Raw genomic sequence first — 24,135 nt, forward strand, 5'->3', positions numbered from 1 at the left:
TAGTCATCATCCTAGTTCTTACAACAGGTGATTTAAAAAAAATCTTCTGATTTAAAAAAATATACTGGCAAGTGTTATTTAATAATATCTTTATTTTTAGAATATTTTGGTGTCATATGTACTAGAAAGACATTTGTAATTTTGTATATTGAGAGTAAATGTTTTTCATAACATATATTATTTAAAAGATTACAAAAACATTTGTGACATGATCACATTTTATATTAGCATTTGGTTAATTGCAGCTACATGTGTTTCAGATATATTCTTGGTTTTTTCTTTTGAGAAGGAGTCTTATTCTGTTGCCCAGGCTGAAGTGCAGTGGCACAATCCTGGTTCACCACTACCTCTGCCTCCCAGGTTCAAGCGATTCTTGTGTCTCAGCCTCCCGAGCAGCTGGGTCTACAGGTGCGTGCTAACATGTCCCACTAATCTTTTTTGTATTATTAGTAGAGACAGGTTTTCACCATCTTTACCAGGCTGGTCTTGAACTCCTGACCTTGTGATCCACCTGCCTCAGCCTCCCAAAGTGCTGGGATTACAGTCATGAGCCCCCACACCTGACGGATTATTTCTTCATCTGAAAACCAAACACAAAGTAAATGACAACATGAGCAAAATTTACATACATTATATAAATGCTTTTATAGTTTCTAACAAAACTACAAATAGAATTCTATAATAGTATATTAAAGTATAAACTTGTAGAAGACCATCAAATCAATTATTATAACCAAAACATACTGACTCCTTACCTGGATAGAAAGCACCCAGGAATATTTTTTCAAGAACAAATGAATAGATTGGTAGAAAAATGCATACACATACAGGAAGATTTAGTTCACTTCTTCTTCCTCTGTTGCTTTCTATAAATACTTACTGATAACTCATATAAATATACATAGAAAGGAATAAGCTGCAATTCTCATGGACAATATACTCAATTTTTAGAGGGTAGATCAGCATGTAAGTAATTAATAGTGAAAGAAGGTAAGGGCAAAAGTGAAGATAATGGATTGATCAGTACATAAATAATCAAAAATGAAAAAAGGTAAGGGCAAAACTGAAGATAAATAGATATCAAAGTCTGTAGAAACAGAGAAAACCTGAATTAGCTTCAGGTTTGGGTAATGGCTTCATGGAGGAAACCTTGGTTAATGATATCTTCAAAATGAGTAGCAGGCCACATGGTAGAGAAAAATATTCCAGGCCAACAGATTAAAATAATTCAGCCAGGCATGGCGACTCACACCTGTAATCCCAGCATTTTGGGAGGCCGAGGCAGACGGATCACTTGAGGTCAGGAGTTCAAGACCAGGCTGGCCAACATGGTGAAGCCTCATTTCTACTGAAAATACAAAAATTAGCTGGGTGTGGTGGCAGGCACCTGTAATCCAAGCTACTCGGGAGACTGGGGCAGGGGAATGGCTTGAACCTGGGAGGCGGAATTTGCAGTGAGCCGAGATCCCACCACTGCACTCCAGCCTGGGTGACAGAGCAAGGCTCTGTCTCAAAATAATAATAAGAATAATTCAAAACACAAAATGAGCAACATTGTTCCCTAGACAGAGTGAAAACTACTGGGACTTGATCCTGGGAAGTGAGGTTGGAATGGTAGCAACTCATCCCTATTAAGACCGAGGTCATTCAGGAAGGTACTCGTTTGGCGAATGGAAATTTTTAAAATAGGGATTATTTTTTATCAAATCTAAATTCTCTTGGCTTGGCATGTTGCTGGTATTGTTTAGTGACACCTCAGCTTTGGGCTGACATCTCTCCAGCTCCCTTGGCTTGTCCCTGTGGCCATAGTCCCTACGCAAGACCTTCAGGCGTTAGGTCCTCAAGGCATTGCATTCAAAAGCTGAAATGCAAGGAGCTGTGGCCTCAGGCAGAGAGAAACATCTCTGCCAGAACATCTCTTCCAGGAGGTTTTTCCAAATATACAGCAGAAGAAGATCACATGCCCAAAACTAAACAAATAAGCTCAGTCCCCGCCTTCCCTGAGCTAAAGAGGTCTCACCCAGACACCTCACACAAATTGGGCTCTGCAGACAAAGAAGGAGGAGGTGACTTAAAGTCAGCAAAAAGCAATGTTTATTGTGTGTATTCAGGGACCAGATATGGAATCCTTATTTGATATGCTAAGTATTAATAAATGGGCTTTTATCATGTAGTTAATGAACAACCATGGAAAGATTTGGTAGGAAATCACTACAAGATTGGTAATATAGAAAGATGATTCTGCTGGTGATGTAAAGATTAGCCTGGGGCAGGAAAAAGTATAAAGGTAGAGCAGCCAGGAGGCACTTACTGTAGCTTAGGTGAGAAAAGATGAGAGGCCAGACCAAGCAAAATCAGGCGTGGAGGGCAGTAAAGTTGTTTGAATGATATTTTCCTGATTATAGTAAAAGTATCTGATTGGCTGAGTGTTAGGGAGTACAGTTAAGGATGGTGACGAAATGAAGTTAACTAAATTGTTTTTTTTTCTCTCTTTTGGTTTTCTAGTTTGTTTGTTTCCTACATTAGCAGTAACTGCTGAGGCCATTGGCAAGAAAGGAAATGGTCCAGATGGAAGAGATTCTCTAGATGATAAGACACGAAGTTCAGGTTTTGATTTCGAGGTATATGTGGGAGTGCCAATGTGTTAGTCATTGTTCTCTAGAGGGGCAGGACTAATAAAGTGGATGTATGCATGAAAGGGAGCTTATTAAGGAGAAATGACTCACACGATCACAGGTGAAGTCCCACAATAGGTTGTCTGCAAGCTGAGGAGCAAGGAAGCCAGTCCGAGTCCCCAAACCTCAAAAGTGGGGAAGCCGAGAATGCAGCCTTCAGTCTGCTGCCAAAGGCCCAAGAGTCCCTGGCAAACCACTGGTGTAGGTCCAAGAGTCCAAAAGCTGAAGATCTTGGAGTCCAGTGTTTGAGGGCAGGAAGCATCCAGCATGGGAGAAAAATGGAGGCAGAAGACTCAGCCAGTCCAGTCCTTCCACATTCCTCTGCCTGCTTTTTATCGTAGCCGCACTGCGGCTGATTAGATGGTGCTGGCAGCTGATAGAGGGTGGGTCTGCCTCTCCCAGTCCACTCACTCAAATCTTAATCTCATTTACCAACATCCTCACAGACACACACAGAACAATACTTTGCATCTTTCAGACCAATCAAGCTGACACTTAATATTAACCATCACAGCCGGGAATAATTGCACTGAGAAATTGCAATCTATATCTCAGGCAAAAGGTCAATAGTTATTCTAGATATTTATTAATAATTGGCATCGAAGTATTTTTTTTTTTTACTCTATGGCAGTATTTAAAATAGGCAAAGAGGAGGAAGACACAAGGCAGAAACTGGGGAAGCACAAGCAATTCCCTTTAATTATTAAGAGAAAGTATCCTAAACAAAGTTATTCAAGAGAGAAAAGAAGCTGGGACAAAATAATATCACAAAAACCAAGGAAGATGGGAACCTTAGTCAACAGTGGCAAATAGCCTACGAGTCAACAAGGAAGAGAATGCAAATGAGCCAGTGATGAAATTATTAACATTATTGAGAGCAGACTTGATAGAATTTTGGGAGTAATATTGGAGGTAATGCCTGATTGCTCTAACTAGGCTATCAGATTTGAAGTAAAGTAAACTGATATTGTTATTTTAAAAATTTTGCAGAACTATGTATACAAATATATCTAGGACAATGGCAAGATCACATAATAACCTTTCTTTTTTTGAGACAGAGTTATCGTTCTGTTGCCCAGGCTGGGGTGCAGTGGCACAATCTCGGCCCACTGCAGCCTCCGTCTCCTGGGTTGAAGTGATTCTCCCGCCTCAGTCTCCTGAGTAGCAGAGATTACAAGAACCTGCCACCCCGACAAGCCAATTTTTGAAATGTTAGTAGAGACGGGGTTTTACCATGTTGACCAGGCTGGTCTAGAGCTCACAATTTCAAATTACCTGCCCTCCTAGGCTTCCCAAAGTGCTGGGATTACAGGCATGAGCCACTGCACCCAGCCAGTCATACGATAACTTTAAAAGCAGATAAAGAGAAACAGTTACCGTAAGGATATAATAAGGTAAAATTGAAGGAGCAGAAGTATTTGGACAAATGAAAAGCTCCTAAACATGAATTAAACTTGGGGAAAGTAGACACATTTAAAAAAAAATTACTTGAACATTTTTAATGAAACAAACGTATGAACTGCACGGATCTTAGATGTATAGTTTGCAGAGTTTTGACAAACGTATGCCCCCATATGGCAAACCTCTAGTCCAGTTGTACTGATTCGTAACCCCGCAGAAATTTTCTTCTTACATTTAACTCTGCTCCACTGCAGAGGAAACCAGTGTTCTAACATGTTTTTACTAAAATGCGGTTTAACTTCTCCCAGAACTGTGTCTAGATAAAAGCACACAATATGTATTCCTTTATCTCCAGCTTTTTCACTTCACTCTAATGTATGTGAAATTCATCTTTGGTGTTGCAGTCATGTTTCCTCTCTTGTGCAGGGTTGTGTATACCCCACTGATGTCCCGCTTGTTTATCCATTACCTTGTGGGGTTATTTGTACTATTATGAATAAAGTTGCTGTGATCATTTGTCTACAAGTCTTCTTATTTCCACATATTGTTTGTTTTTCTTAAGTAAATACCTGGAAGTACAATTGATAGGTCATACAGTAGGTGAATGCTGAACCTTTTTTTTTTTTAAACAGCCTCGCGCCATCCCCCAGGCTAGAGTATAGTTGCCGAGTTGCTCACTCGGCTTACTGCAAATTCCACCTCCCAGGTTCAAATGATTCTCTTGCCTCAGCCTCCCAAGTAGCTGGGATTTCATGTGCCCACCACCATGCCCAGCTAATTTTTGTATTTTTAATAGAGATGGGGTTTCACCATGTTGACCAGGCTGGTCTCAAACTCCTGACCTCAGGTGATCTGCCCGCCTCCGCCTCCCAAAGTGCTGGGATTACAGGCATGAACCACCATGCCCAGCCAAATGTTTAATTTTTAAAGAAAGCACCCAAAAGTTTTCAAAGGTGGTTTTATCAGTTACCACTACCCCAAGCAATGGATTCTCAAATCCTCACTAACACTTGACTTTCTCAGTCTTTCTTTTTTAGATTTTAGCCATTTTCAGTAGGTGTATAGAGGTGTCCTGTTATGGTTATAATTTGCTTTCCAAATGAGGCACTTGTGCTGGCCTCAACAGTCTCCCCTAAATACTTTTTTTCAACCAGAAGAAGACTGGGAAGAGAATATTTCGGTTGATTTTCATATTGATTTTCTAAAGTTACATAATATAAATGGAATGAGAAAATTCAATGTTCTCCTGAGTCTGCAACTGAATTTATTCTCTAAGTCGTCAAGGGAAATGGGGACTATATCGGCCTCAGGCAGAGAATGGGGGACTAGAAAGGTGGAGTGAGTCAGCACGTTGGAAATCTTGACATTGAATAGTAGGTTAGAAAAGAAGATCAAACACTGCATGTTCTCACTCATAGGCGGGTGTTGAACAATGAGAACACATGGACACAGGGAGGGGAGCACTACACACTGGGGTCAGTTGGGGGGAAATAGGGGAGGGATGGTGGGGGGTGGGGAGCTGGGGAGAGATAGCAAGGGGAGAAATGCCAGATGTAGGTGATGGGGAGGAAGGCAGCAAATCACACTGCCACGTGTGTACCTATGCAACAATCTTGCATGTTCTTCACATGTACCCCAAAACCTAAAATGCAATAAAATAAATAAATGGGGGAAAAAATACTTATAGTCCCACAAATTAAAAAAAAAAAAAAAAGAAAAGAAGGGAAATGAACAGCTGTGATTAAAAATCCATATAAAAATATGGATTTTTTTCCCTGGAAACAATTTGCTCAAGAGGAGTGGAGGGAAAGGTGATTTGAAATAAAGGAAGCCGAAGATGTGTGTGTTTAGAGTATTGGCCGTATCGTATCACGAGAACGTATAAGCAGATTAACAAATGCATGAGCTGAGCAGTGAAGACTCTGATAAAATAGAATGTGGATAGCTAGATATTCCATTTCAGGAGTATCTCTCAAGTTACCAAGCTCTCCTTAATGCCATGCCACAGCAGGGGTTTTGGGTCACAGACCATGTCTCAGCGATGTGTCCCTGTATAAAAATTGCGTGGGGGAAACTGGGAAGAAGACTGCAGAAGTTATTGTACGATTACTCTTTCTCCATACCTCTAGCAGAAAACAAAATCTACCTGTGAAGACCCTTTTTATACTGTCTGGATTCAATAATTTGTCTTAAATTCCCTGGATAACATATGCTAACTATGAAGCCTTGAGTAACTTTTTAAAATCACTTACTTGAATATCTCGATGTGATTTTCAACATTTGTTGCGATCCGTGACACTAAGTGGTTAGAAATAAGTGGTGATTGCAGAGTTAATTTCAGAGTGGTGTCTACAAGTTTGCTTCATGATTATTAACACCACCAGTGCTTGCCCTGGCAAGGGCTGGACTGGGCCACCATTCAGATACTGGCATGAGATACCAAGTGCCTTCATTACTCATTAGAATCAGAAAGACAGTTCTGCTGGCAACAGCCTAAGGGGGCCAATTAGGGCGGGATGGGTAAACAACGCCATGCTCACTGGGCCTGCCTCATGCTGAGCCGCAGTGGTGGCAACAAGCTAATATATTCACGGCAGCCCTGGAACTTAATGGAAAAGCTTCATCACTGCTCTCATTCCACTACATGTAATCCTAGAAATGATTTTTTATTTTATCCATTTTCTTGAAGTAGTTTATTGAATAGTACAAAATGAACAAGTCAAAAATTAATACTTCCATTTCTCAAGAAAGGATTAGAAGTTACGTAGGCATTTTAAAGTTTTCGTTGTTTGTAATGTGCATTCGTTATACTGCTCTGTTGCTGAGCCTACCATTTAAATACCTTCTTGTGTCTTTTTTCAACTGTGAAATTAAATGAAATTGATAATGCATCTCTGAATGCTAGCTATTATCATTAGAGGGTGAGAAGGTGGAGGAGGTAAACCAAAAATGGATATTTAACTTGTAGAAACCAAAAATATGAATAACGCTAGTATAATATTTCTCTTTGTAATAATTTGGCTATGCTATAACTGAGATATGCTAATTTTAAAAACAAACTATTTTACCATATTGGGTTATTTGTTTTTGACATTACATTTCTGATAGGAAATTACAGGTTTAGGTCACTATCTTGAAGTTTTAATGTTTAAAAAAGCCCTCAAGCGCTTCTTTATTTTGAAGCTGATATGTCTCTCACATCTGAATAATGTACGTGAGGTTAGCACAGAGCCTGGGGTCCGCCGCTCCAGGTCACACGTGTGTTCTGTGAGTGTGTGAATGTTCTCTTTCACAATCTAGCTGATGGGTGTTAAACTAAAAGGAGTTTTACAGGGCTCAGTAAGTCCAAATGTACTTTTTATAAATCATAAAAATGGAATGGGGCTTGAGAGAATATAGTACATATATGAAATTATTTTCAAATTCTCAATTTGCCTTACCTGTCTGTCAGGAAGGCCTTGGAGGTAAGAATGTTTATGTTTGCCCATGTGTTGTATGACAGGGTTTCAATCTCTCCTCCAAAGCCTATTTTTGACGTGGTTGTAGCCACACAGGTCCCCATCACACTGCACCTCCTGTCACTTGCCCATAAAGTTAACTTAGTGAAATAGTCAAATGGACCAAGCTAAACTCAGCTCATTTGCCTTGACACACACCATAGCTGCCCACTGCCCCCTTTTCACCCTGCTTCAGGGGAAACCAAATCAAAGACGGGTTCCCACCTTTCCTGAGATTCAGAGTGACCATGTGACTGAGGTCTGCTCAAGGGGAGTGAGAGGAAATAATGGTTGCCCCAAACTGGAAACAAGCCAAGCATCCATTCACAGGGGACTGAGTAGCTCACCCTAGCACATGCACACTGTGAACCACTGCTCAGCACTGGGAGAATTTATGCTTGATCAAAAAATTAATCTGGATGGATGTCAAATCATCACTTTGAGGAAAAGAAGTCCACAGAAAAGAGAGGAAGACTGTAATATTCTATTCATTTACAACTCCAGAAATTACGAACTAATCTTCAGTGACAGAAAGCAGAGCAGTGTCACCTAGAGAAGGGAAGTAAGGTGGTGGCGGGAGCCATAACAAAGGGGCTGGTGCAACTCTTGGGGGCATGGGATGTGTCTTCTGTCCTGAGTATGATGACATTTTCCCAGGTTTACACATATGTCAAAAGTTACCATACTGTACACTTTACGTATGGGCGTCTAGCATACGCCAAGTGTACCTCATAAAGAGCCCCATAAAAAGGCTCTTTACCAGCATAAAGGGCAGGTTAAACACACATTCCAGGCATTTCAAATGGCAAATGCCAAGATGTTGTGTATGAAGGTGTGCATGTGTATGCTAGGTGTTCAAAACTTGGTTTAGAAAGGCAATGACACTTATCTGTTTCTCAGTATCATGTAAAGTCCAAATTCCCTGCTCTCTCAGATTTTACCATCTCTCTGTCTGACCCCAAAACACCCGACATGGTACCTATGCTAGACCACTCACCACTTCCTGAAAGTGCAATGCAACTGTACACCTTCATTTGCTTCATTTCCTGCCTTCATTTTACAATTTACCTTTCTATAACTCTCTGTGCTTGAATAAAGCTCTAACGAACTTCCAATGCCTTATCATGCCTTCCCAGATAATATTTTTTTTCTAATTTAGTTCCAATAACACTAGTAAACATGAAATTTTGAATTTATTTTATAATATTGGGCCAAGGCAGGCCTAGTTTCATTCATTCTTCTATCTGCTGAGGCTATCCTGGTCTGTAGTAACTGCTAATGACCCTCAAGTAGGTCTGTGAATAAGGCAATACATGAATGGATAATCTTATTAAAATTTTTAATAAAAAGAAATTACTTTTGGCAAAATAGGTGTGGCAGGCACCTCAAATGGAGTGCTTTCAAATGTCATGGCAATCTTGAGAACTAGGTATTATTATTATCCACCCTTTACAAATCAAGAAACTGAGACTCAGAAAAATGAATGATTTTCCTGCAGCCACAGGGATAATAAGTGGCAAAATTAGGGCTGGAAGCCAGGTCTGCTCCTGATTCGAAGTGTTCTGCAAGACAGAAAAGGAATCTCTGTATGTGTCCGGGTAGAGTGGTTTTACAATCCATGAAAACTTCTATCACTGAACTTACTACACAGCTTATATTCTTTTTTTAAAATTTTATTTGACTTTAAATTCTGGGATACATGTGCTGAACGTGCAGGTTTGTTACATGGGTATACATGTGCCCTGGTGTTTTGCTGCACCTATCAACCCATCATCTAGGTTTTAAGCCCCACATGCATTAAGTATTTGTCCTAATGCTCTCCTTCCCCTTTCCTTCCACCCTGTGACAGGCCCCAGTGTATGATATTCCCCTCCTTGTTCCCATATGCTCTCCTTGTTCAACTCCCGCTTATGACTGAGAACGTGCAGTGTTTGGTTTTCTGTTCTTGTGTTAGTTTGCTGAGGATGATGATTGACAGCTTCATCCATGTACCTACAAAGGACATGAACTCATTCGTTTTTATGGTTGCATAGTATTCCATGATATTTATGTGCCACATTTTCTTTATCCAGTCTATCATTGATGGGCATTTGGGTTGGTTCCAAGTCTTTGCTATCGGAATAGTGCTGCAATAAACATATGTGTGCATGTGTCTTTATAGTACAATGATTTGTAATCCTTTGGGCATATACCTAGTAATGGGACACAGCTTATATCCTATAGTGAGATTTCTTCATTGCTGTCAACTTTTCTTCAGGACATTTCAGGTTTGCTTTAGGACGCAGGCACACGCACAGATAGCATGGTTACCTCTGTCTTAACATTGCCTTCAGAACATGTGCACCAAGACCTTCAAAACACCTTTTTGTTTATTTATCAATTTCAGGTCTTGTGCCATCTTCATTATTAAAATAAAGTATACTTTGAAGGAAACCTGTCAAAATATTCCACAGAAACTTAGGACACTGAGATAAAATGCCTACTCATTCCTGAACAAAGATTTATTAAAAAATGTATCAGATTCTCAGTGAGGCAACATTTGTTGGTGGTAAGGAGAAAGGGTGATGGTTGCTTGAGGTTTTCACAGAAATACACTAACAAGAAGATTATTGGATAAGTTCACATGGCCTAAAACAATAATGAGATTGCAGCACCTATAAATGAGGTCTGCTTTCAGCATCTGTCCTTTTGCTCAAAGTAGAGACCAGAATTCATGGTGGACTCCTTTCTCTCCCTCAACATCCACATCCTCCTTCGGCAGGTCCTGCTGACGTCACCTCCAGAATACAAACAACTTGGATCTGGCGTGTCCTCGTCTCCCATCCAACACCACCTCTTACTCCCACCTATCACTGTGTCACACCTGGAGCGGTCCCGGCCTCCTAAGTGGCTTAAACAATTCCATTCTCAACACCCTCCCTTCCATTCTCTACCTGGAAGTCATAGTCATTCTTTCGAACTGCAAACCAGATTGTGTCACCACATGTGTAAGCAGCCAAAGGCTTTCCATCGACACTGAATTCACACTCCTTATTTCATGTCCAAGGTCTCCCAAGGTCTGGCCCTGCTGGCCCTGCTCTCCCTGGATGCTGTCTCCCCTACAAGTTCTGGCAGTGTCTATTGCATGTCTGTGCTGCAGTGTAAGAAGCCAGTGTTATTCCTACTTGCAGCAGAAGCAGCTCACCTTACACCTGCTTGCTTCATGCAGTGGTTCACTTCATGACCTTCTCAGGCATCACATTTTCTAGCCCTGATCAAGATGGTTTTAAAATCTGCTTGGATTCTGGCATGGTATCTTTTCTTTTGGCATCGGTGGGTTCTTCCTCCACGACCACCCCCCAACCATGCTCTGAGAGCTTAGACAAAGAGATTTTAAAATCCCACACCCTGCATTGCTGGGTGTGTTGCTCTTAAGCCAATTTAAGCATGCCCCCAGCCTGACACAAAGGCTTTCCCCTCAAGCCCCTTCCTGCTTCCAGAGTGTGGCTGCCTGTCTAGGACCCTGATTATGGAATGCACCTGGACATTTTAGCCCCCTAATTAGTAAGATTTCCTTAGCACTCACCTTCAGTTTCTAAATCTGATCTTCTCGAGAACTTCTAAATACTGGAGTCTACTCTCCTTGATCTCAAGACGCCACTACATTTTTAAAGCCTTTTTTTCTTCATGGTTTTAAAAATATTCTTAGCTATACTTACTACTATATGTAGGAGCAAGTTTATTTCAACTCCTAAAAGTTATTGTTATAATTAGGTAAAGAGATCCTACTCTCCATAATAACATAAAATTATTTTTTACAACACATGGGAGGGTGCAAGTTTTTATTAAAGCATGATCTGTTTTGTTTCCTATGGATGAAATAGATTCGACACTATATTTATGTTGCTAAAGTGGTATTAAGTGTAAGTGATATTAAGGTAGCATTAGTTTTCAATCTCAAGCTAAGAAATTGATTTATGCACATTTTGTGAATTATACCTAGATGTACATTAAAAAAAATACTGAAATCAATTTCAGTTAAAATTGTATGACTTAATTTCAAAATACATACACTAATATTACTGGATTAATACATAATTAATGAATTATTTAAAAATAGAAAGTTTCTACCATTTTATTTTGGATTAAAGTTTAAAAAAACCTTAAAATTTTAAAAACTAATGATAAACACAAAGACAGATAATCTTCAAAAGCCTTCCAGAAATTTGAGATAGTCTGAAAAATTCAGTAACAAATGCCTAGAATCTAAAATAGTGGAATAATTTAGTTTAGTTTTATCTACATTTTATTTAATCTCTTCTTCTAGTGAAACTTGACACAAAGCTCAGCGTGTCTGCCATATGCAGTCCACGAACCATCTCGTACTTGTACGACATCTTCATGAAGATTATAAGTTCCCTAGGGATAGTATGCCCTTAGGTAATTTATTTCAATATGTTCACAAGTTTGATCTCAGCTGTCACTCAAAAGGACCAAGAAGATTTCCAAAATTAAAAATTAGAACCCAATTAATCTTCAGCATAACGTCAACACGTTTCATATTTCCTTCAGTGAGCCAAGAAATTTTGGAAGGTGACATCATGTCTGCAAAAATGTCACACCCGGCAGGAAAGATTCTTTGACTAATTAGAGTAGCCCTTTGAGGTGATACTGTGCAGAAAATGTGTTGAAAATGTCCAGTTGTTCAAAAAGGGATATGGTGGTTCACTTTTCTTCCATGATATACAGTATTTGAGATTCATTGCTCAAGAACTCACAATCTCAAGAGTTCTGGTTTGGGGGACTCATGCCACATAGATTATAAAAACACTTATTTCCTGCTTTCCCAGGATGTTGTATCAATGAGAACAGAGTGAGAAAAGAGATTAAAAACTGCAGGGAAATCAAATGTGGACAACGGTTATTATCATTGTAGGAAAGACCATGGAATTCTTGGTTTATTGCAGTTATGGAGGGCTGAACACAAATTAGTATCTCCTTTCCTGCTAATTGTCCCTGTGAGAAGGCTGAAGAAATGGTCATTCTTAAATGCAGTTAAAAAAGCAGTTTCTTGAATCTCAATAAAATGTTATATTGCAATTCATTAAAAAGTTTATCAGTTTTTGGCTGAAAAATATTAGAGGTTTATCAAAATGATATTAAAAGCATAAATATTTTGTTAAAGACCTTGCTTCCTGTTCATCTCCTTGCAAAAACAAACAGGAAATAAAGACAAGTTAATATAGGAAATCTTTTCTTTCTCTTAAAACCAATTCCCTGTTACAGGAATATGCCCAAAAGATATGCCCCAATCACAAAATCCATCTCATTCTTTTAAGAAAACAAATAAACTTTGAAAAATAACAGGTGTTTATATTTTTAAAAGCTTAAGTAATTCATAAAATATACGTTATGTGCTCTCTCTTAGTTATGTCATTCTTTCACTGAGGCTTGTTTGTAGATCACTCCCAAATTTGGGTCTACAGATGCCCAAACCACCTTCTAAAATTTGGTCCACCTTCCCAGCCACCTGGTGACATGTAAGCCCGTCTGCTACGGCCACACCCCTGTCTCAGCATGGTCACAGAGAAACTCGAGGTCTTCTCCAAATCTGCTTTTCTCTCCAAAGTTTTTATCACATCTTTCCTAAACTCAGCCTGAACATCTCATCAACTTGAATTGTGATTTTGTGGTATCTCTTATTCATCTTCTCCTTGTCTACACAGTACTTTCTTGTTTCAGGCCCCTGGTGCATGCTATCTTTTGGCTCAATGATCAGAGTGTTCCCTAGACTGTCTCACTAACTCCATTCCTTTCCTACCCATCTCTTCCAGGTCATCTTCAAATAATGGAATCTCTGTGCATTCACCTGCATAAGCATTCAGTGACTCATCCATGTGCTGACACACGGCCCAAGTTCATTACCACAGCCTCTCAGGCCTCGCACCAGCTGCCTCTGTAGACTGCTTCCTATGCCTTCCCTTCATGGACTGGAAGACGCAATTTCTTACATTGTTTTCCTGCCACGGCTGGTTGAAAGCCCTTCCTCCTCACCTGCATATCCGCATTCTGCATTCCCTCCAAGCCTCTCTCGAAGCCACCTTTTCCACTAAGCTTCCAGTCTTCAGCAACTCCCCTTTTGGAACTGAAATATCAACTAAATGGTGCCACCTCTATCACTTAACACTTTCCATCATGTGCAGTAATTATTTCTGCATTTACCGTCTCTCCTTCCCCCAACCAGAAACTAAACTTCTTGAGGACAGCATCTTATCATGCATTATTCCCATTTATCTTGAGAACAAAAATAAATTACTGATTAAATTACAGATTGTTTGCATTTTGCATATTACGAATAGTGCATTTTTTTTTTACTTTTAGCTATAATAAGGAATTCTAAATTCAATATTATATTTTTATGGATGAAGTTGATTCTTCAATGTTTGTCTTGTCAGAAATAGTCAGTTGAAATAAAAACACCTGTAGTGCTTTAACTGTTCCAGTTCAGCTGTGATAAATAGGAAACCCACTGACAATTTCACATAAAACTCAGAGCATTTGGTCTGCCCAAGCCTTCACTTGCACTTCTCATGCAAGAATACTAAGTATTTTACAAAGCATGGAATTAAAATTATGAGATTGCTCTCACAAGCCTAATGAGAAAGCTGAAATCTTATTCAATGGATAAATGAACTATCGAAAGACTGCAAAACATAACCACATGAATAAGGGCATTATGTGAAGAATGAAAATATATTGGCTAGAAACAGCCATATGTGAAGAAAATGAGATGCTAATACATTATATATGGGGTCAGATATAACATGTAATAATAGAATTGAAGTAGATTCTAACAATCATTATCAATCATTCTCTCAGTTTAGAAACTCGCCCAAAAACCTGAGGAATCACCATCTAACCTCTTATGGAATATTTTTTATAATAAGGAGCTAGCAACCTTTACAGCAAACCTTTTGGATACTTCTATAATTTCAACAGGTGTAAATGTCATAATTACATACTTGAAAACTGATCAAACTTCTGTCTCTGGTCCCATAACTTTAGAGAAAAGTGCACTTCCACTAAAATGCTTTCAAAACAATCAAGATAGTGATTATATTTACCCAAATTATTGCTTAGGCAAGACACGCCCTCCCTTCTTCAGTGTTATTAGCTGATACCCACACAGCATCCTAGTCATTACTCCCTAACATACACTCTATTTTGTTCATTCATTTAGCACACATTTTTGAGGGGTGTATATGTGCAAGCATTGAGCTGTAACCTGAAGAGGAGACAAAAATGAACAAGGTAATTTACTCGCAAAGTAATCTTTATTTCTATATCATGACTCCATGATATTTGCACTGGGAATCTTGGATCATTTGTTTTTATCTGGACAATTGCAGGTATGACAGCCAACTTTGAATTATGTAGATTTGAGAATTTCTCCAAAAATGTGCCCTTGGCCAGAAGTTTCAAGAAAAACTAATATTCCATATAAAATCCCAGTGAACATTTTAGGCATGTCCTATATACTTAAATAAAGAATACATTGCTTGGTATGTGTGTGTGGCCTGGATGGAAAGTAAATACACAAAGGCTATCTTTTAGTATTGCATACGATAAGGTCAAAAGAAATGAGCCATGTGTTCATTCCTGATTTTGATTTGACCACCTGTACTGTGAGAGTGAGGCCAACAGTTGGCAAGAAGAGTCAATTTGAGCATAAGAAAACATCCAAGTGTGGCTAGGTTTTGCAGAGGAAGGGACGTTTTCCAAGGATCACATAATATGATATGTGTACCCACTCTTGGGGATGGAAACCAGTTATATATTCTGGCTTTTACTATTTTCTTAAGCCAAAGGCAGAGATGTGATGAGTCCAACTCATAAAAATTCAGGAGAACACATATATATTTTTTAACAGATGTGGTGGCCTGCTATTTCAAACAGTTGAATTAGAGCAACGTGGAGTGTAAACCCACCTCTCCGACCACCTCTCTGAAGCCAATCGCATAAATGATTTTAATTACCGCTGCATAAGTGGAAACTATAGAACAATTATTTGGGTGTTATCACAGTGTTAGCGGCTACTACTTGCTTTCCCCACGCGAAGTATGTAACAAGTGAGGTTTTTCACTTTAAACTTTCAGTGGCCTGATTGCGCTGTCCCCGAAAGATCCCATCTGAAAGCTGTTCTCAGTTGGCAGTTTCCCTCTCACACCCAACACCAGGTAGGCATTCTTTACTTATTCCCAGCCCTTCTCTCTCCTACAACATAGCAAGGCGTGATCTGATAAACTCGCAGAGCGGTATTAATGATTTACGATCCCTCCCAGCAGCGTTTGCATTTTTATAGGGGTCAAATGTGTAAAACGTTCATCTCTCGTGGTGGAATTTCAGGCATGACTGGCAGCATGGACCTAAGAACTGCAACCTGAGTCCCTTCAAGTCTCGCCCCATAGACAGCTATCTCTCTAGTTTGCCTGCAAGTAAGGACAGCTCCGAAGATTGTTGTTCTGTGTGATTCATAAGATGAAAACAGTTCCTTTAGGTGTTGGGTTATAAGGATGGGAGAATGGATAAATACGTTCAATTGCTCCAGAGTATCTGTATCACTGAAGCACCTCATCTCCTCCCTCTCCTTCCTCCCGCAAAAGTGCAGAGTGTTCTTTGCTAACAGCCAGCTCATCAGCGCAGTTGCCTATATAGACCTGTGACTGGTACTCTAGCCTCTACATTTTTTAAAGACTCCATAGATAAACTTGACCCACAGACAGACGGAGAACCGCGCTGCTGGGGAGCTCACATTTTCCTCCTTTTACAGTTCTTGGTAGACTTTGGGCGGCTGAATTTGATCTGTGAATGAGGTTCTCCAGGAGCCAAATACCTTGATTGAACTCATAACTTCATGAGCCAAAAGCATCCCCAGACTGGCTCACCAGACAGTGTCCTGGTCACCATTGTTATAACCAAGCTGGGCTGAATTGTTTTGACTTTTAAAAACCACAGTACTTAAGGAAGAGAGGCACCAATAGCTGATATTCTGACACAAGCAGCTACGAGCAAACATCACGTAAGAGGACGTGCTCTCATTTTAAACATTTAAAATTAAGCTGATAACAGGCAAAGGATGAAGACAGACATAAATGAAATTAATATGATCTCAAGATACTCACTAAGTTGCATATTAATAAAAGCGAGATACCCATTCAACACATAAAATATTAACTTCCAGAGAGTGAGGCTGCCAGGGTTGGTGTTGCCCTGGCTATGTAAGGGGAGGATTTCTTCCCAGTTCCTTCCCTTTTTCCCTTACAGTCTGTTCTGTAAATGGAAGCCAAAAATGATACTTCCAATATGGAACTAGACTATGGCTTAACTTTGCTGAAACCTTCCAATGGCTCCTTATCGCTCTCAGGCTAAATACTGAGTCTTCACCAAGTCCCAAAAAGCCCTACTTGATCTGGCCCAGCTCTCTCTTCAGTTTCATCTCCTCTCTCCCTAGAGTGCAGGTGCCCAGCAGGTGGACTTCCACGCTGGTACACACAAATCACTCTCCTGCCTCAGGGTCCTTGCATTTCCTATTTATTCTGCCTCAGCTTCAAGGCTTAATATAATCAGCTAGTAGATTCGGTCTTCTGTTCCAATGTGATTTCATCACAGGGTTTTTCTGGACCAGTCCATATGAAAAGGCACTCCCTGCTTCTCACTCAAATTTATTTTTCTTCACCGTACTTAACTCTGGCTAACATCGGTTATGTGCCTTCTGTCTCTTTCCCAGTGGAATTTGAGAGCAGGAACCATGACTGTCATTCACGTCCTATGTCTTTAAGACACATCACGATGTCCAACACGTAGTTGGTGTTCCACATTAGTTATTAACAAAACAATAAATAAAATGACCACCATCGTATGCCTGACTAATGCATAATTTCATTTTTCAACCCTTACAATGATTTTGTAAATGTCATTAACCCCAAAATCAGAAAGGTTAAGAAATTTGCCTGGAGTAATAAACAAATAGTGGAACATTGATAAAAATGTCAGCTTGCCAGTGTCCAACGTCCACAGCCCAGTTCACCACACTCTGCTGACTAAGACACAGAAAGGAAAAATCGCAAGACGTTTATGCAAATGCAAACATCTCGGGAATATATCCTCCTGTTTATTATGTATATGAACCTCCAAAGGAAGACTGAAAGCTATTTGAAATTGTAAGGTTTCTCAGAACCTTCTATAGAATCTTGGGTCTACACAGGTTTATAGCTTTCCAAGGAAAAGAAAGATTGCTTGCAACCAGGGAGACTTAAGAGCTCACTTTGTTTTCAGAAGGTGAAGAATAAAACAGAAAGAAAAAGAGAGAATAAAAGAAAGGAAAAAGAAATACTTCCCCTACCAGATGCACTGAAACAGAACTGTCAAATGCAGCAAAATCTTGTAAAATGTTTCTCTGCTGTAGGCCATAGAATAGAACTGTAATAAACTCTGACCCATAAAAAGTCATGTAAACATTATAACGTGTTTTTACTAGCCCTTTAAGCATGGGGAGCAATTGATCTAAAACAGCTTGGCTCTCTTCAGTTCCCAAGTCTCCATTAGAACCCAGCCTCCAACATGGGTGTTCAAATGCCTCTGGCACCGAAAGCCAAAAATAGGAACGAGCTAGAAAATTGGGGCTATTTAGCTATTTGCCCTGGGCAGATGTTTGAGCAAAACAGCCAAAAGGAAAACTCCCGAGGAAACGCACCTTTGCAATACCTGTTTCCATGGAATTACTTAATCTACATCCTGTGTCCATAAGCAAATGCACTTTTGCAATACCTGTTTCCATGGAATTACTTAGTCTACATCCTGTGTCCATAAGCAAAATAAATATCCACGTCATCCTCAGCTGCTGGTTTTAGATGTCCCTAGAAATCACACTAAGAAAGTTTTTGATGCAGTGAAAGTCATCATATCAATGCCTCAGGACAGATAAGTTCTGACTCTCTCCCTACAGCTAAAATGCTTTACCATATGAAACATAAACGTGGAAAAATTCAAGTAAGATTTTTACAGGTGTCAACATGAACACATTCTATTACATATTTGTGGAATGCTAGCTAAGCCTGCCTTGCAAATATCTTTTTCTTCTACGTTCCTAGAATCTACAGGGAGAGCTAGGGGAAATTAGGCAGGAAGCCCAGCGGTGCCTCAGCAGATTATAAATTGTGACATCTTTCTGATCTTGTTTTTTGATTGTCCTTCCAGGGGATTGAGTGTCTGAATTTGCCTCAGCTCAAAGGTGGATGGTCTTGGGTAAAAGCAGATGGGGACAACCATTAAATAAAGGCACGCTGAGGTGGGCGTATGCTCAAGGCAGCAGAAAGGTCTCATGATGAATCTATCACTGCCCATTTTCGCAATGGCCTCGTGGGCCAACACTCTGTAGCTCCACACTGTGGATGGATTGACTTCCCAGTTTAGCACCTCAGTGCAGTTCAGCAAATATACTTTCAGCGCCTGCCGGTAAAGAGCCAAGGGCATTGCTAGATGTGAATGAGTGATAGAAGCCCAGCCCTCAAGGAACTTAGAAAACCTAGGAGTGTCCCGGGTAGGGACTGGGACCGGATGCCAATTCAGACACTCTGGGAGTGCCGGACAAAGACAACATTGGATACCAGAAGCAGAGATGTCAAAAGTGCTTGCTAAGTAGTCATGGTAAATTGCTATTGGTGGAAAAAGTCAAGGTAAATTAGAAATTTATGCATTTGATCTTCAAAATAACCCTGGAAAATTAGCCGATTGACATTTTATCTTCATTTTCTTAGATATGCAAAACTGAAGAAAAGTTATTTTTATGAAAATTGCATATACCGCCAGGTCCTCAAACTCTGAATGTTATTTTTAATATGGCAGATTAGAATGTAGACATTCCTCGTCCCCCATTTCTGGTCCTGCCTACCCTTCTCTTTTCTGGCCATTATTCTTGAACAAAAGCAAGTGAAGTGAAGGTGGCACCTTCTCAGAGAGGAGAGCTTCCACCTAGAACTCCACCACTTACAGCATAGCCTGGACCAGGCGTGGTGGCACACACATGTAATCTCAGCTCTTTGGGATGCTGAGGCAGGTGGATCACCTGAGGTCAGAAGTTCGAGACCAGCCTGACCAACATGGTGAAACCCCCATCTCTACTAAATACAAAAAAATTAACTAGGTGAGACTGAGTTCCTGTAATCTCAGCTACTTGGGAGTCTGAGACAGGAGAATTGCTTGAACCTAGGAGGTAGAGGTTGCAGTGAACTGATATTGCATCACTGCACTGCAGCTGGGGTGACATAGCAAGACTCCATCAGAAAGAAGGAAAGAAGGGAAAGAAAGGAAGGAAAGAAGGGAAAGAAAGGAAGGAAAGAAGGAAAGAAAGAAAGAAAGAAAAGAAAGAAAGAAAGAGAGAGAGAGAAAGAAAGGAGGGAGGGAGGGAGGGAGGAAGGGAGAGAGGAAGGAAGGAAGGAAAGAAGGAAGGAAGGAAGGAAGGAAGGAAGGAAGGAAGGAAGGAAGGAAGGAAGAAAGGAAGAAAGGAAGGAGAGAAAGGAAAAGTCTGATATTCTAGCTAACCATAGTGGGCATCATTACTTCTATTTTCTCAAAATAAATAAATGGTAATATATTTGTCATTGCACTTGCATTTTGAGTCCAGCTGAAAGAATAATTCAGGGAGTTAATAATTAAAGTCAAATAAAAATAATTAGCTGTCATACACTAAGAGTTTGCTCTGCACTAGGCATAAATAAAAATGCTTTCCCTGAACTTTACTGAAACTTCACAACACATATATGAAATAGGTAACACAATTATTCCCATTCTACAGCAGTGGAAACTGAGGCAGACAGAGGTTAAGTAACTTGCCTGGGGTCACACAGCCAAAAATTGTTGAGAAGAACAGACTTTATGCTGATCCCTTCCAGTTCTTAATCTCTATACTGTCCTGAAAGCACCATGCCCAAGGAGCATAGATGAATAGTCGTCAGACATATATCAATATATTAATTTGTGCACATAGGTTGAGACTGAGCCTAAGAACATCTAGGATTAAATAAATACATGAAGCCTTTTTCTCTGCAATGAGGAAAAAAAAACGTGTCAGGAAATCTGTTGGGCAGAGAAGTTCTCTATGCAAATTGAGTTCCATATAAGTTGGAAATGAGAAAGGGGGTTATCCTTCTACAGGAGGGTAAGGATGAAAAGGCAGCAGGGAAGCAAGAGAGAAGTAGGCTAAGAGAGAAGCCCTGTATTTCATGGCAAGACCCCCAAACTCCCTATTAACAACATTCACCCTTCAATGTCAAGTAACATGTTCATTAAGTAATTGGTCCAGAACAGAACAAGGGTGCAGCACACAGCCCATTGACTGCCACCTGTCTGGGTGGAAGCCCTGGGGAAGAAGAGACAAAGCCAGCAGCTGCTTCTCTCCCTCTTTCAGGGGTTACTCTTCCTAGCACAGAAAAACAGTGCCTCTCAGCACTTACTCAACCCCACTCTACAAATAGAACCATTAAAATTGGCTATAGAAGGATAGCGCTTCTATCCTCCCACTGGATATGACTGAAATTCTTAGGAAGAGAGAAGCCTATCGTGATCCCTATCAAACAGAGAGAAGTTGTATTATTCTGTTCTCACACTGCTAATAAACACATATCTGAGACTGGGTAATTTACAAGGAAAAAGTGGTTTGATGGACTCACAGTTACATGTGGCTGCAGAGGCCTCACAATCATGGCAGAAGGCATAGGAGGTGCTGAGGCATGCCTTACATGGCTGCAGGCAAGACAGGATGAGCCAGTTGAAAGGGGAAACCCCTTATACAGCCTTCAGATCTCATGAGAGTTATTACTACAATGAGGATGATATGGGAGAACCCACCCCTATGATTCAATTATCTCCCACAGTGTTCCTCCCACAACACTTGGGAATTATGGGAGCTACAATTCAAGATGAGATTTGGGTAGGGACATGGCCAAACCAAATCATTCTGCTCCTGGCCCCTCCCAAATCTCACGTCCTCACATTTCAAAATAAATCATGCCTTCCCAACAGTCCCTTAAAATCTTAACTCATTTCAGCATTAACTCAAAAGTCCACAGTCCAAAGTCTCATGTGAGACAAGGCAAGTCCCTTCCACCTATGAGCCTGTAAAATCAAAAGCAAGTTAGTTACTTCCTTGATACAATGGGGTACAGGTATTGGATAAATACAGCCATTCCAAATGGGAGACATTGTTCAAAACAAAACACCTGCAGGCCCCATGCAAGTCCAAAATCCAAGAGGGGGCAGTCATTAAACTTCAAAGTTCCAAAATGGTCTCCTTTGACTCCATGTCTTACATCCAGGTCACAATGCAAGAGATAGGCTCCCATGGTCTTGGGCAGCTCTGCTCCTGCGGCTTTGCAGGGCATAGCCTCTTCCTGGCTGCTCTCACAGGATAGAATTGAGTGCCTGCAGCTTTTCCAGGTGCACAGTGGATCTCCATTCTGAGGTATGGAGGGTGGTGGCCCCCTTCTCACAGCTCCACTAAGCAGTGCCCCAATGAGGACTCTGAGTGGGGGCTTCAACCCCACCTGAGACTTGGTAATTTATAAAGAAAAAGTAGATTAATGGACTCACAGTTACATATGATTGAGGAGGCCTCGCAATCACAGCAAAAGGCTAAAAGCACACCTTACATGGCGACAGGCAAGACAGAATGAGAGCCAAGTGAAAGGGAAAACCACTTATAAAACCATCAAATCTTGTAAGACTTATTCACTACCATGAGAACATTATGGGGGGAAGCTCACTCCCCCTTTGCCTTCAACCTTGACTGGAAGCTTCCTGAGGCCTCTCTGGAAGCAGAACCTGCTGTGCTTCCTGTACAGCCTGCAGAACTGTGAGCCAATTAATTCTCTTTTTGAAATGAATTACCCAGTCTCCAGTATTTCTTTACAGCAGTGTGAGAATGGACTAATAAGCATGGTATTGTGAGTTTATGTTTGCTTTTGTGTTGTTGTATAGTGGTTTTTAGGCTTTCCAAAGCATCAGAACATGTGATGTGGGCAGACTCATTCAGGAGGAGGCCGTGGACAGAGCGCACGAGAGATTGTACGTGGTTCTAACAAACGTTGAGCTGGCATGCCGACAGGTACAAGGAACCAGGCTGTGCCAAGTCAGAGTTATTATATCCAATGATGAGGGTAACCTGTGAGGAACCCTGAAGGAGCCTTCCTTTGAGTGGAGGCTTGAAATCTCCTCAAGAGGACATGTAGACAAGGCCCATTTGCATTTCACTGGCCCAACGAAATTTGGCAATGACTCTGTTGCCATTAAAAAGTTCCACAAATCATGTACACCCAACACTTCAGATGAGCGTCTGAAGTATATCAGGGTTTACATGAAAACATTGCTCGACATCTTATTTTGGTGCGTTTTCAATTCTTTGTGCATCCTGGATCATTTTTCAAGTTAACCTTGGTTTCACCAGTGGTAGAAAAGAAAATCTCAATCCTGCCCTTCCCTAGAAATTGACCACAGGAGGGGGTGCCCTCCCATCTCTGAATCTCAGCACGTGTGAAAGAAGCATCAACACACAAACGCTGGGCACATCCACCACTTGCTTACAGCTGGAAATGTGGCCAGACTGGGCTCTTAGAAAGTGGGAAGGAAGCCGTTCATCTCCTTTCTCTCTAATCCGTGAATCAACAGAATTTAGAGGGCAGTGGCATAAGGTCAGATGAAATGGCGTTATCTTCTCACTTAGCACCTCAGTTAGCAGTGGGAGTCTTCTCACCTCTCTGCTTCACACTGGTTATTTGTAAGACTCAAAAGATATCCAGCTTTGTCTTTACTACCAAACGGTGAAAAGTGAAGAGAAGATAAAGGCTAACACTGGGTGTTTACTAGGCCACAGACACTGTTCTGAGAGCATTATACGTATGAATGCCTAGGGACATCTGTCAGTCCTCCCCAGAGAGATCCAGAGCTTTAAAAAAAATTCAAGGTAACCTCCAATCTACTCTGCTCAATTCTCTCTGTGTCCCGTCGTGTTAGGGTTAGTGGGATACCATCCCTTCAGATGGCTTAGAAAAAAATTCTAGGAATTCATTTCTAATTAGAAAGTCATAAAATTTAGATGCCTCTCTAGGTTTAATGTGTCGACTAAAATAATAATAACTTTCACAGCTTAATATAAGGTAAATCACCACCTTAATCTAGGAAATAGCTAAATAGTAAAAATAAATAAAACCCTTGATGGGGAATACATGTCATATATGAATGAAGACCTAAAGTCAGGGATAATTCTAGAGGGCCTAAGGCTGACCTCACAAGGGTGCAGGTTCCCTTTGGAAGAGGGAATAGAAAGACAGATTAGGAGAGACAGATTCCACCATTATGCAGGTCTTGAAATTACTGGGATCAGACGCTCCCTAACTAGAGAGTCATTGAATTTAGATGTCTCTCTCAGTTTAATGAGTTGGCCATCCGTCTTGGGATGGTAAGTAGGCAGCGATTCTGCAAGTGTGTTCAACGTGTGGCCAATGTGCCTCTGGGTTTCTGGAAGGATCAAT

The sequence above is a fragment of the Sapajus apella genome, unplaced genomic scaffold (assembly GCF_009761245.1).
Source record: "Sapajus apella isolate SASKATOON/1434 unplaced genomic scaffold, GSC_monkey_1.0 scaffold60, whole genome shotgun sequence".
In the NCBI taxonomy this organism is placed as follows: domain Eukaryota; kingdom Metazoa; phylum Chordata; class Mammalia; order Primates; family Cebidae; genus Sapajus; species Sapajus apella.